This window comes from Dinoponera quadriceps, unplaced genomic scaffold (assembly GCF_001313825.1).
Source record: "Dinoponera quadriceps isolate SergipeBrazil2010 unplaced genomic scaffold, ASM131382v1 scaffold219, whole genome shotgun sequence".
In the NCBI taxonomy this organism is placed as follows: Eukaryota; Metazoa; Arthropoda; class Insecta; order Hymenoptera; family Formicidae; genus Dinoponera; species Dinoponera quadriceps.
In genome coordinates, this window is record NW_014554839.1 from 11,395 (window position 1) to 24,220 (window position 12,826).

At 46.3% G+C, this 12,826-nt stretch overlaps 1 pseudogene; it reads left to right on the top strand.

The window, feature by feature from the left end:
* The first annotated feature begins 7,638 nt into the window (after positions 1-7,638).
* Positions 7,639-8,241, top strand: LOC106742334 (annotated as a pseudogene).
* Positions 8,242-12,826: the final 4,585 nt, after the last annotated feature.

The following is a 12,826-nucleotide window of genomic DNA, read 5'->3' on the forward strand; positions in this document are numbered from 1 at the left end:
ATGTAACGGTCTCGAAGAAGGCCACTAGAGGTTGCCCGCAGGGCTCGGTGTTAGGTCCAACCTGTTGTAACGTCATGTTTGACGGACTCCTTAGGGCTCTGGAAACTAGAGTAGGGGATAAATTCTTAGCGTACGCGCATGATATTTTCGTATATTAGTCAGCGGTGATTCCCGCAAAGAAATAGAAATAAAAGCATAGAAAGTAGTCGACGAAATAGGGAAATGTTGTAGCTTTTCCAAATTAGAGCTTTCGTCGCAAAAGAAAAAGGCAATTATCCTCAAAAGCGATCTTGTCAAAAGGAATCCTATAGGCAGACGGGGAATAACGCGTCCCGATCGAAAACTTAAAGCGGTCAGGGCCAAAAGGGCTGACCTTGCGGCTACGCCGCCGACCATCCTATTAAGAAATAATAAGATTCAATTTAAGAAATCAGTTAGGTAACTTAGCATCCACATAGAGGAATTAGTGAATCCACCCTTTGCAGATATCTCAGCAAAAAGGTTCGCTTTTTAGTAAGCTAGGTAGGCAGGCGGGATGTAAATAAGACCTGCGTTTCGGAGCGCTCTCGGCTATATACCGGGGCGCGTTCGCACAGACGGTAGCATACGCTGCTGCCGGGTGGACAGACTTGTGCACCAGGGGCGACCTGAAAGTCTTTAGGTCCCTGCAGCGCCGAGTTCTCATTTCGGTGACCGCCGCGTATCGCACGGCATCGACTAAGTCGCTCTGTGTGGCTGGGTGCGCGGTTCCCGTCGACGTCCTTTTCGCGGAATCCTGGGCGCGATTCGAAGTTAGAAAAAAGACTGATGCCAAGGTAGGAGATAGGATTGTTCCCTACGCATGGAATCGAAAGCAGGCGTCAGGCCTCGTGAGGATTGCGGCAACGGAGATGTGGCAGGACAGATGGTCTTCTTCTGTCAAAGGTCACATCACACGTGCCCTCTTCGGCGATATCGAGGCTAGGGCTGTTGCGTCCTGGTTCAAACCCGACCACTACGTCACGCAAATGATCACCGGATATGGAAATTTCCAGAGGCGCCTCGCGGATCTGGGACTCGCAGACGGTGGGATGCGTGCTTGCGGGAACGGCGAGGACACTGCGGCGCATCACCTCCTCCATTGCCAGCTCTTCAAACCGCAGAGAGAGACTCTGCGGGAATTCGTTCCAGTCAGAGCCTGAATGGGAATGGCCGGCGGCAGCATCCTTCTTTGTGTCGTCTCCAGAGTCTTTCTTGGTCTTTGCCGACTTCTGCTAGGAGACCTTTTGGATAAAGGGAGATTGTTGATAGATTTCTGGAACAACTAGGCCGAGGTATGTCGGAGATCTCGGTAATGGGAATATGGCCTCTTACGCTTCGCGTGTTCACCACACGACCGGGTTGTTTAGGCGTTCTTAGCTAGGTTCCTATGTAGGGTTTAGCTTTCAAATTAGGCAGGATCCCACCCGTTATCCAATGGCTGGCGAGTAGGATCTTGTATCATTGCATCCAGTCATATCCCATTTCATTTTGAACACCTTATTCTATTACATGTCCAAAGTATCCATAGAGTCGATAAGGTCAGAGCGTGTGTCCAGGATCGGGACACAAATGGGCAGGCCTCCCCGTGGTCCCTGTGGGCGTGGCACGTGCGCAGGCCGCGTGGAGTCTAACGGTCTACCGCACACCTTGCGCGCGGTTGGAGGATTAGAAGGCGCGTACAGTTACGGCCGATCTGCCCATCCTGCGAAGTACGTCCGCTTAGATTATTCCATTGCCCGCTTTCTTGACAGTCGTTGCCAAATCTGGAAAGGTAGAATAGATTTTTGGTATCGCTTAACGGCTGAGGTCGCATATCGTGGCACGTTACGCGTGTCAGAACAAATACTAATCTCCCCTACTGGGAAGAGGGCTCCAATAATCCTCTTGACAAACCGGGGGTCCAGCTGCTCCGTTACTGGGGGCGCCCAGGGACGGAATTTATTTAGCACCATCCTACATGGGCACTCCCACGAGTCCCTCTTGAGACCCAAGAGAAGCTCCCGTCTTTTAATTTCTTTCTATCAAGCCACCTCCATAACCAACTCCCTCCAGACATTCCTATATACTAGGTAGGCTTCCTCCATTGGAGAAGACCCACCCCCATGCCGTCCACGACATCGCGAGAAGCGATGCTTAACCGCGGTAGCGGCCCGACACAATAAAGTGATCTCAGCTATCCACTACGATGCCTCTTTCCGTACTACAGTGTGACCCGGGGCATGGACGCCCCTCACTCATCCCTCACCACATTCCGGAGCCATTCCACTTTCCCTTCAATATCTATCTCTTTAACAAATTCAGTCTTCCACAACGCGCTCACAATAGCGGACCGAATAATGTCTCAGTTTATACGTGACACAGCCTACCTTTTATCGTTGACATGCTTCCCTCGTCGTTGTTCCCGTCGGAGGACACTGGAGACGACCACCTAAATGAAAAGGTGGTCGCTCGCGGTCTCCGCGTTCAGCACCCCCCAACTTTTGACCAGGCGAGCGGTAGGAGGAGTAGCCTAGTCCCCCTCCCGCTCGCCTGGTCAAAAGTCAAGATCCACTACGGACCCCNTCAAGTTGCATAAATGCAAGTTTCATGAATTTACGTAAAGTTTTTTCTTCCAAAATATTGCCGGCCACTGGCGACGTTTCACTGCGCTAACATACGGTTGTGAAAGTGTTAAGGAGGCAGAGCCCCAGACCCGCCTCCCAGTCTCGAACTAACTCGCTGCTTTTGTCCTTCCGTTGGGACCCCCACTCCCCAAACCATGCGTTGAAATCCCCGGCCACAATAACGGGGCCAGGGAAACATCTTCGCACAGCCCCAGCTATTCCTTTCAATATTCTTTCCGTCTCTTCCAGGGCCATGCCGTCGGCCGGGGAAATATATACTCCCACGACCCTCGTCTCCAAAACAGAACATGGTGGGGAGAGGGCATCCACCCCCCTCTACGTGGCGGCCACGAGGACCCTTTCATCCCTGGAACAGACCCAGTTAGGATCGCCTAGCGGAACCCACCAAGGCTCAGAAATAATTCCCAACCCATAACCACGCTCCGCCATGCTGTGAAAGAATAATTATTGCGCACTACGGGCGTGGTTGAGGTTGGCCTGTAGTAGACGGGGAGTCTTAATTGCTATTATTCATGTCAACTTCCGTGTCCTCCTCGTCAGCCATTCCCTTTCTTCTTTTTTTCACATGAGCCTCTGCCGCAATTGAAGTGTCCAATTCTCTCTCTGTGCCAGTGGAGGGTTTATGAAGCACCCCCTCCAGCCGACCCTCCCGTGTCTTGATTCCTGGGTCGGCAACAGCCCGTTCTCCCCAAAAGAGCTCCTCCTCTTTCCCCTCACTTGAGGGGGAGGAGGCGGTCCAAAACGCCGGCACTCCACCTTTTTTGTTGCCAACGCATGCCGCACGGTGGTCCGTCGGGTGCCAGGTCGGAACAGACCGGGCAACACGGCGGTAGGTCACACTCCCACGCCACGTGCCCATCCCCCCCGCACCGGTAGCATCGACTCCTTCTATCAGCCGAGGCGGTGCACTGGACGCGTACATGGCCCACATGCAAGCATTTAGAACATTGCAGGGGGCGCTCCTCCAACAAAGAGATCGTCGTCCACAGCCATCCCACCATGATCCTGCTGGCCATCGCCACCTTGTTGGCAGCAGCGACCGGGCAGCGGACCCAGAGGAACCCCAATTCTCCCAGACCCCTCTAAATGGCTCCTACCGCAATGGCAGATCTGCGACAGTCCCCCGCCCTAGCCGCCGCCGCGGCTACTTTTTTACCGTGCAGGCCTCATTGAATCTAGCGAGTTTTATCTCAATCTGCTTATAGAGCCGGGTCATCCTCACATCATCCCTACCCTTGAATGCTTCAATGAGGCAGGCGACAAACACGTCCGCCTTGGCCTCACCCCTACGGCTCGCAATCTCGTAATTGAGGGCCCCGGTAAGGGTCTTCTTAACTCGCAGGCCCTCTATGTCTAAGTAGGCCAGGTCTATCTTAGATCTCGCTTCACGAACCACACTTTCATAAGTCCCCGCCGAGCAGGTAACGGTAACCGCCGCCGTCGCGGAAACCCTCCGCTTTTTTGGAAGCATAGGGGGCGTGGGGGAAATATTCCCATCTGCGTTATGTCTCACGCACCTAACCCCACCATCCGCAGCAGCCGGACACGTCGGGATCGGGGGAGTCCGCCTCCCTCTCCCCACAACCTCCGACCACCTTGGTGGAGGGGCACCAGCACCTATATCCGCCTTTCCCCCCCGCGAAGGATCAGGAGGGAGGGGGCCCCCTCCACCTCACCGGTCAGCAGGGACTGGGTCTTTGTTAATTCTTTTCCTTTTCTCCGTCCCCCTTCTCACTTATTTTTCTCTTTTGATACCATTTCAAGTAGCGGCCCCAAGTCCTTTTTTCTCTCCCGCACAACAGGGGCAGGGGGCATGTTTCCAATATTTACATTCTTTTCCTGCGTCCCAGAGCTCCCTGAAGCTCGGGACGCCATCCGAAGTTCAACCCTTAATGCTTCGAATTTCTTTTCTATGAAAGAGATCACCCTATAAAACAGACCCTCCAGGTTTTGTTCCCTTCTGGTATTGACCTACCTCATCCCCCTCACCCCTGTGCGCTGGCTAGCCATCCGGTTCGGGGATAAAGAAATCTCCCACGTCATGCTCGATAAATTTGTAGAGGAGCCCCGCGAGGATACTCCAACTACTTTTCTCCCCTTCCTTGGAGGCGGGGGCGACGTCTCGTTTTATTATTCACCGCCGCCTCTTTCAAATCAGCTACCTCTTTTCTGAGGGCAGCCATCTTTTTGTTTGCCCTGGCGAGCTCGTTCCTGAAAGATGTAACCTCCTCTGTTTGTCCCTCCAGTTGAGCCCCGCCGTAAACACGCGGCTCAGTTCTTCCGCTATTACACGGACCACCGAGCATGCATATCTTAATGCCTTAGCTAATGTACCTTTAAGGCCCCGCGATACTGTGGACACTCTCTCCATCCCCTCCAGCGCGTCAGAGACCGACGCCATTAATTCCGCTGCCGGTACATAACAATAGTTCCTTTCCGCGATTGAGGAAGGCGGCCGCAGCCGCGGTCAGTCTTCCCACAACCTCCTCAGCCAGGCAGAAATTCAGATCGCTCTGTTGAGCTGCCAATTATTCTCGTCTGTCTTCGGCTCTAGACAGTCCAACGAGCTTACTTGGTTTTGGTTTCTGCCCCGTCCCCTCCCCTTCTCCATAGCCTTTTTAGATTCCGCAGTCGGTTCCCACGTTGAGGTAGTCGACGCCATTGACCGTCCACTGCCCTCTGATGTGTACATTTCTTCGTCAGACGGCTCTCACTCCGACCTTTTAAGTATCACTCGCGACTTCATTGGTGATACTAGCGGGTCGTGTAGCTTCTCATCGTCTCCTTCTATGCTAGCGGTGATCGGCGTCGATGATCTATTTATCACACCAAGCTTAGCCAGCCTCGGCCCCAGTTTATATGGCGTCCGAAACCCCTCCACCAACCTACCATCTCGATCACCCGTCCCATTCATCAGTGATCCAGCCCATATGTCCCTGTCGCTTGTTACAACGACAACAATTGGAAGGCCCGAGACGGAACATCCCTCCTCTCTGGGGTTGACGGCATTCTCCGCTTCCTCCCACTCCCTCCCAGATTCCTCCTTGTAAGTGTTAAGTGTTTCTGCCATGATTGATGAAAAGTATCTATCGGGTTCGTCAATCATGGGCCCCCACCATCGGTGGGGGCACTTCCCTCGGTAAATGAGTGTCCTAGGTAAGAGTGAGGAAGCCGAGAAGCGGTTTATCAAGTAGCCAATCCTATCCTTACCAAATGACTTTACAGAAAAATGTTACGTGATAGGCCAGCGCCATGAATGATGTTAATCCTTTCGTTACGGTAGTCCGCGCCGTTGGAGTGACGCCACTGAACGGGGCCGCGAAATGTGCATATTGCACGTCAGTAGTCTTCGATGTTCGCACTTATGTCTTTCAACACCACTATGGAATTCTCTTGTATATATATTATTTTAAGAGCTAGGTAAAAACTTTTTCGTCGTATTATATGAAAAACATGAAAATGAGTATATGAGTATTCAGTTATTTACATATTTGCAAATTTTCGGGGTCGCGCGAGTACGCCGATTATAGTCGGCACCCGTATACACAAGTCGTCGCGCGGACACCGATTAAAGTCGGCACACGTACACACAGGTCGTCGCGCGGGTGTCGACTATAGTCGGCATCCGTAAAAAAAGGGTTAAAGGTTTAACGTCACTCCTATCGAGTGGGCGCATACCGATCCGATCGGCCGCTTACCAAACCTCAGACGTTGCCGGATTTGTCTTACCGGACTTCGGGCATGAGGAAATACTGGCTAGGTAATCCTCTATACATGTGCCCGACACGACGGCTTCAACCCCCGCATTGGCTACAGACGGCACATGGGGAGCGATTTTCTCACGAAGAACGTGCGGTTTCCTGGAACCTTCGCCAGGACAAATCTGGACTTACAGTTACCCGTAGTACGCCGCAGAAGTCAGGTACCAACGTCACCCATAAGCCCCGGCTATCCTTCGCCCATGGTATAGCCGCAAACGACCGCACCATGAGCAGGGGGACGAGAAAGCAACTACTACAACTCGCCTAGTCTACGGGGAATATCTACCGCAGCACGACCGTATCCCATTCAATCATCTTTTTAAACACCTCAGTAGGCCACGGCCTATCTAGAGGGGCGCTCTTTGTAAGGCCTCTTCTCTGCCTTTGGTATTACCACTAGAGGCGTTCCTAAAGCCAGGGAGTCATTGGGCCATAAGCGCCACTACCACGTCAAGGTAGCGCCCACGGTGAAGCCATAATATTCACCTGAATGGAGCTTTAATATTTTATATTTTCTTATATTTTCATATTAGCTGTGGACTTTATTATAATTCTTTTAAATTATTTAATACATGAATGATTAGAACATCCATTTTTATTCTTTCATTAACAATTGGTTTTCAAGGTTATGTTCTTCTCTGAGGTCAAATATCTTTTTGAGGTGCAACTGTTATCACTAATTTAATTTCTACAATTCCCTATACTGGAATCCTTATTGTCCAATGGATTTGAGTTGGATTTTCTTATAATACCGCTGCTTTAAATCGATTTTTTTCCTTTCATTTGATTTTACCATTCTTAATTATATTAATAGTTTTTATTCAATTATATTTCCTTTACTTAACAGTTCGATAAATCCTATTGGAACAAACAGAAATCATTATAAAATTCCATTCAATATTTACTTTATTTTAAAATAAATATTTAGATTGAACTTATTTATATTTATATTTTTTATTTTAATTCTTAAATATCCTTATCATTTCGAAAATCCTGACAATTCTTTTCTGCTAACCTAATATCTACTCCGCCTCATATCCAAACAGAGTGATATTTCCTTTTTGCTTACGCCATTCTTTGTAGAATTACAAACAAATTAGGAGATGTAATTGCTTCAATTATGTCTATTTTTTATTAAATAATATTATTATTTGTTATTTAATAATATTATTTAAATGTATAAAAATAAATTCATGTCAATTTTATTTAATATTAGGGGGGACCTTAAAGTAATGTCGTTTTTGCGCATGTTAATATTTGTTTATCATTTATCAGCTCATTGTGTACTTCAAAGTCGTGCCAAAGACATTTTAAATTTAAAGTGACTTGTTTACTTGTAAATAATTAAATCTTAAAATTTCTTTTTGCAGTTTTGGGCAAAATAACCAATCAAATATCAGAAGAGGTACATATCCGGCATTGTATACTTTTTGAGTTTCAGAAGGGTAGTAAGGCAACAGTTGCTACCAAAAACATTTGCGATGTTTATCCAAGTGCATTAGACGTTCGTAAATGCCAAAGTTGGTTTTTTAAGTACAGATCCGGTAATTTTGATCTTTCCGACTCGTATCGATCAGAAAGACTAACAACTGTAGACAATGACGTGTTGAGGGCGGAAGTGGAAGCAAATCCGTATCAGACAATCGAGAAACTGTCAAACACTCTTAACCAACATTGGTCGACCATCCAAGAACATTTGCAGCAGATTGATAAAGTAAGTAGAGCAAGTGTTTGGGTCCCGCATAATCTGTCCGAAGAAAACAAAACTAACCGATTCACCACATGCAACTTATTGCTTAACCGGCACAATGCAGGAGCGTTTTTTGATCGCTTGACCACTGGAGACGAAAAATGGGTCCTGTATGATAATTCCAAACGCAAAAGGCAGTGGCTCTCTCTGAATAAGTCGCCACGAAGTACTGCTAAGCCAGGTTTACATCCCAAAAAGGGGCTTTTATGTGTTTGGTGGAGTATTCGCGGATTCGTTCATTTTGAAGTGCTAAAACCTAGACAAAATGTAAATTCAGACCTTTACTGTGAAAAATTGGATCGAGTAAATCAATCTTTAATTAAAAAGTGTCCAGCCATTGTCAACAAAAAAGGCGTTATTCTGCAACACGATAATGCAAGACCGCACTGCGTAAGACGGACCCTGGAAAAATTAATGAATTTGGGTGAGAGGTACTACCTCACCCACCATACTCGACCGACATTGCACCATCGGATTTCCATTTATTCCGATCGTTACAACACTTTCTATGTGACAAAAAATTTGAAAATTTGGATGATATCCAAAATGCCCTCTCCAGATATCTTGCTCAAAAACCAATTGATATTTATCTATCCGGCATTGAAAATTTGCATACTAGATGGCAAAAGGTTGTTGATAACGAGGGTGATTACATTATTGATTAAAAATAAAAAATTGTTAAAAATATATTTGTTTGAATTTAATTTAAAGAAACGACATTACTTTCCGATCCCCCTAATAAATCAATTTCTATATTGATTTTATATTAACTCCTTTATTATTCTTACATCACTCGGAGATCAAACTATTAAAACTTTTTTTATTCATCTAAGTCAAATTTTTTCACTTATATATATTATATATTTTTTCAATTTAAGTTTATTAACGTATATAAGTTTATGATTAGAAAACATATTAAAGAAATCTTAAATTTTTCATAAACTAATTTTTTTTTAATTATAAACATTATTTTAATTACCACAAAGTAAAATAAATAATTTAAAACTATTGGTAAAATTACCTTTCAACATAAATACTACATGGGCTGAAAAGTCCCGGAATTTTTAATAAAAACAAAGGTTTTTTGGGCAAAGTTATATTTATTCCTCAACATAGTTGCCTTCGAGTGCGATACACTTGGTATAGCGATTTTCCAACATTTCGATGCCCTTTCTGTAGTACGAAATGTCCAAGCCTTCGAAATACGCTTTTCCGCGATGACTTCCTTATTCGATGTGAATCTCTTTCCCTGGAGCCACCGCTTGAGGTTTGGGAACAGATAATAGTCGCTGGGGGCCAAATCTGGAGAATACGGCGGGTGAGCAACCAATTCGAATCGTAAGTGGTCCAATTTGGCCATCGCTTTCAAGGACGTGTGTGTTGGTGCGTTATTGTGATGGTACAGAACTGTTTTCTTCGTCATATAGGGCCGTTTTTTCTTTATTCCGTCGTTCAGTTTGTCCAATAACGCTGCATAATACTCTCCCGTAATTGTTCTTCCTTTCTGCAGGTAATCGATGAAGATTATGCCATGCGCATCCCAAAAAACGGAGGCCAAAACCTTCCCGGCCGAGCGTTGGTCTTTTGGCCGCTTTGGTCGGCTTTCGTGTCTTTTCAGCCACTCTGCAGACTGCCTATTGGACTCAGGCGTATGGTAATGGATCTACGTTTCATCCATTGTCACGAAACGTGGAAAAAAGTCCGCTCGATTACGCTGCAACAACGCCAAATCGGCCGTTGAATCATCAACGCGCTGCTGTTTTTGGTCGACGGTCAGCAAANGAGGCGGGGGCGACGTCTCGTTTTATTATTCACCGCCGCCTCTTTCAAATCAGCTACCTCTTTTCTGAGGGCAGCCATCTTTTTGTTTGCCCTGGCGAGCTCGTTCCTGAAAGATGTAACCTCCTCTGTTTGTCCCTCCAGTTGAGCCCCGCCGTAAACACGCGGCTCAGTTCTTCCGCTATTACACGGACCACCGAGCATGCATATCTTAATGCCTTAGCTAATGTACCTTTAAGGCCCCGCGATACTGTGGACACTCTCTCCATCCCCTCCAGCGCGTCAGAGACCGACGCCATTAATTCCGCTGCCGGTACATAACAATAGTTCCTTTCCGCGATTGAGGAAGGCGGCCGCAGCCGCGGTCAGTCTTCCCACAACCTCCTCAGCCAGGCAGAAATTCAGATCGCTCTGTTGAGCTGCCAATTATTCTCGTCTGTCTTCGGCTCTAGACAGTCCAACGAGCTTACTTGGTTTTGGTTTCTGCCCCGTCCCCTCCCCTTCTCCATAGCCTTTTTAGATTCCGCAGTCGGTTCCCACGTTGAGGTAGTCGACGCCATTGACCGTCCACTGCCCTCTGATGTGTACATTTCTTCGTCAGACGGCTCTCACTCCGACCTTTTAAGTATCACTCGCGACTTCATTGGTGATACTAGCGGGTCGTGTAGCTTCTCATCGTCTCCTTCTATGCTAGCGGTGATCGGCGTCGATGATCTATTTATCACACCAAGCTTAGCCAGCCTCGGCCCCAGTTTATATGGCGTCCGAAACCCCTCCACCAACCTACCATCTCGATCACCCGTCCCATTCATCAGTGATCCAGCCCATATGTCCCTGTCGCTTGTTACAACGACAACAATTGGAAGGCCCGAGACGGAACATCCCTCCTCTCTGGGGTTGACGGCATTCTCCGCTTCCTCCCACTCCCTCCCAGATTCCTCCTTGTAAGTGTTAAGTGTTTCTGCCATGATTGATGAAAAGTATCTATCGGGTTCGTCAATCATGGGCCCCCACCATCGGTGGGGGCACTTCCCTCGGTAAATGAGTGTCCTAGGTAAGAGTGAGGAAGCCGAGAAGCGGTTTATCAAGTAGCCAATCCTATCCTTACCAAATGACTTTACAGAAAAATGTTACGTGATAGGCCAGCGCCATGAATGATGTTAATCCTTTCGTTACGGTAGTCCGCGCCGTTGGAGTGACGCCACTGAACGGGGCCGCGAAATGTGCATATTGCACGTCAGTAGTCTTCGATGTTCGCACTTATGTCTTTCAACACCACTATGGAATTCTCTTGTATATATATTATTTTAAGAGCTAGGTAAAAACTTTTTCGTCGTATTATATGAAAAACATGAAAATGAGTATATGAGTATTCAGTTATTTACATATTTGCAAATTTTCGGGGTCGCGCGAGTACGCCGATTATAGTCGGCACCCGTATACACAAGTCGTCGCGCGGACACCGATTAAAGTCGGCACACGTACACACAGGTCGTCGCGCGGGTGTCGACTATAGTCGGCATCCGTAAAAAAAGGGTTAAAGGTTTAACGTCACTCCTATCGAGTGGGCGCATACCGATCCGATCGGCCGCTTACCAAACCTCAGACGTTGCCGGATTTGTCTTACCGGACTTCGGGCATGAGGAAATACTGGCTAGGTAATCCTCTATACATGTGCCCGACACGACGGCTTCAACCCCCGCATTGGCTACAGACGGCACATGGGGAGCGATTTTCTCACGAAGAACGTGCGGTTTCCTGGAACCTTCGCCAGGACAAATCTGGACTTACAGTTACCCGTAGTACGCCGCAGAAGTCAGGTACCAACGTCACCCATAAGCCCCGGCTATCCTTCGCCCATGGTATAGCCGCAAACGACCGCACCATGAGCAGGGGGACGAGAAAGCAACTACTACAACTCGCCTAGTCTACGGGGAATATCTACCGCAGCACGACCGTATCCCATTCAATCATCTTTTTAAACACCTCAGTAGGCCACGGCCTATCTAGAGGGGCGCTCTTTGTAAGGCCTCTTCTCTGCCTTTGGTATTACCACTAGAGGCGTTCCTAAAGCCAGGGAGTCATTGGGCCATAAGCGCCACTACCACGTCAAGGTAGCGCCCACGGTGAAGCCATAATATTCACCTGAATGGAGCTTTAATATTTTATATTTTCTTATATTTTCATATTAGCTGTGGACTTTATTATAATTCTTTTAAATTATTTAATACATGAATGATTAGAACATCCATTTTTATTCTTTCATTAACAATTGGTTTTCAAGGTTATGTTCTTCTCTGAGGTCAAATATCTTTTTGAGGTGCAACTGTTATCACTAATTTAATTTCTACAATTCCCTATACTGGAATCCTTATTGTCCAATGGATTTGAGTTGGATTTTCTTATAATACCGCTGCTTTAAATCGATTTTTTTCCTTTCATTTGATTTTACCATTCTTAATTATATTAATAGTTTTTATTCAATTATATTTCCTTTACTTAACAGTTCGATAAATCCTATTGGAACAAACAGAAATCATTATAAAATTCCATTCAATATTTACTTTATTTTAAAATAAATATTTAGATTGAACTTATTTATATTTATATTTTTTATTTTAATTCTTAAATATCCTTATCATTTCGAAAATCCTGACAATTCTTTTCTGCTAACCTAATATCTACTCCGCCTCATATCCAAACAGAGTGATATTTCCTTTTTGCTTACGCCATTCTTTGTAGAATTACAAACAAATTAGGAGATGTAATTGCTTCAATTATGTCTATTTTTTATTAAATAATATTATTATTTGTTATTTAATAATATTATTTAAATGTATAAAAATAAATTCATGTCAATTTTATTTAATATTAGGGGGGACCTTAAAGTA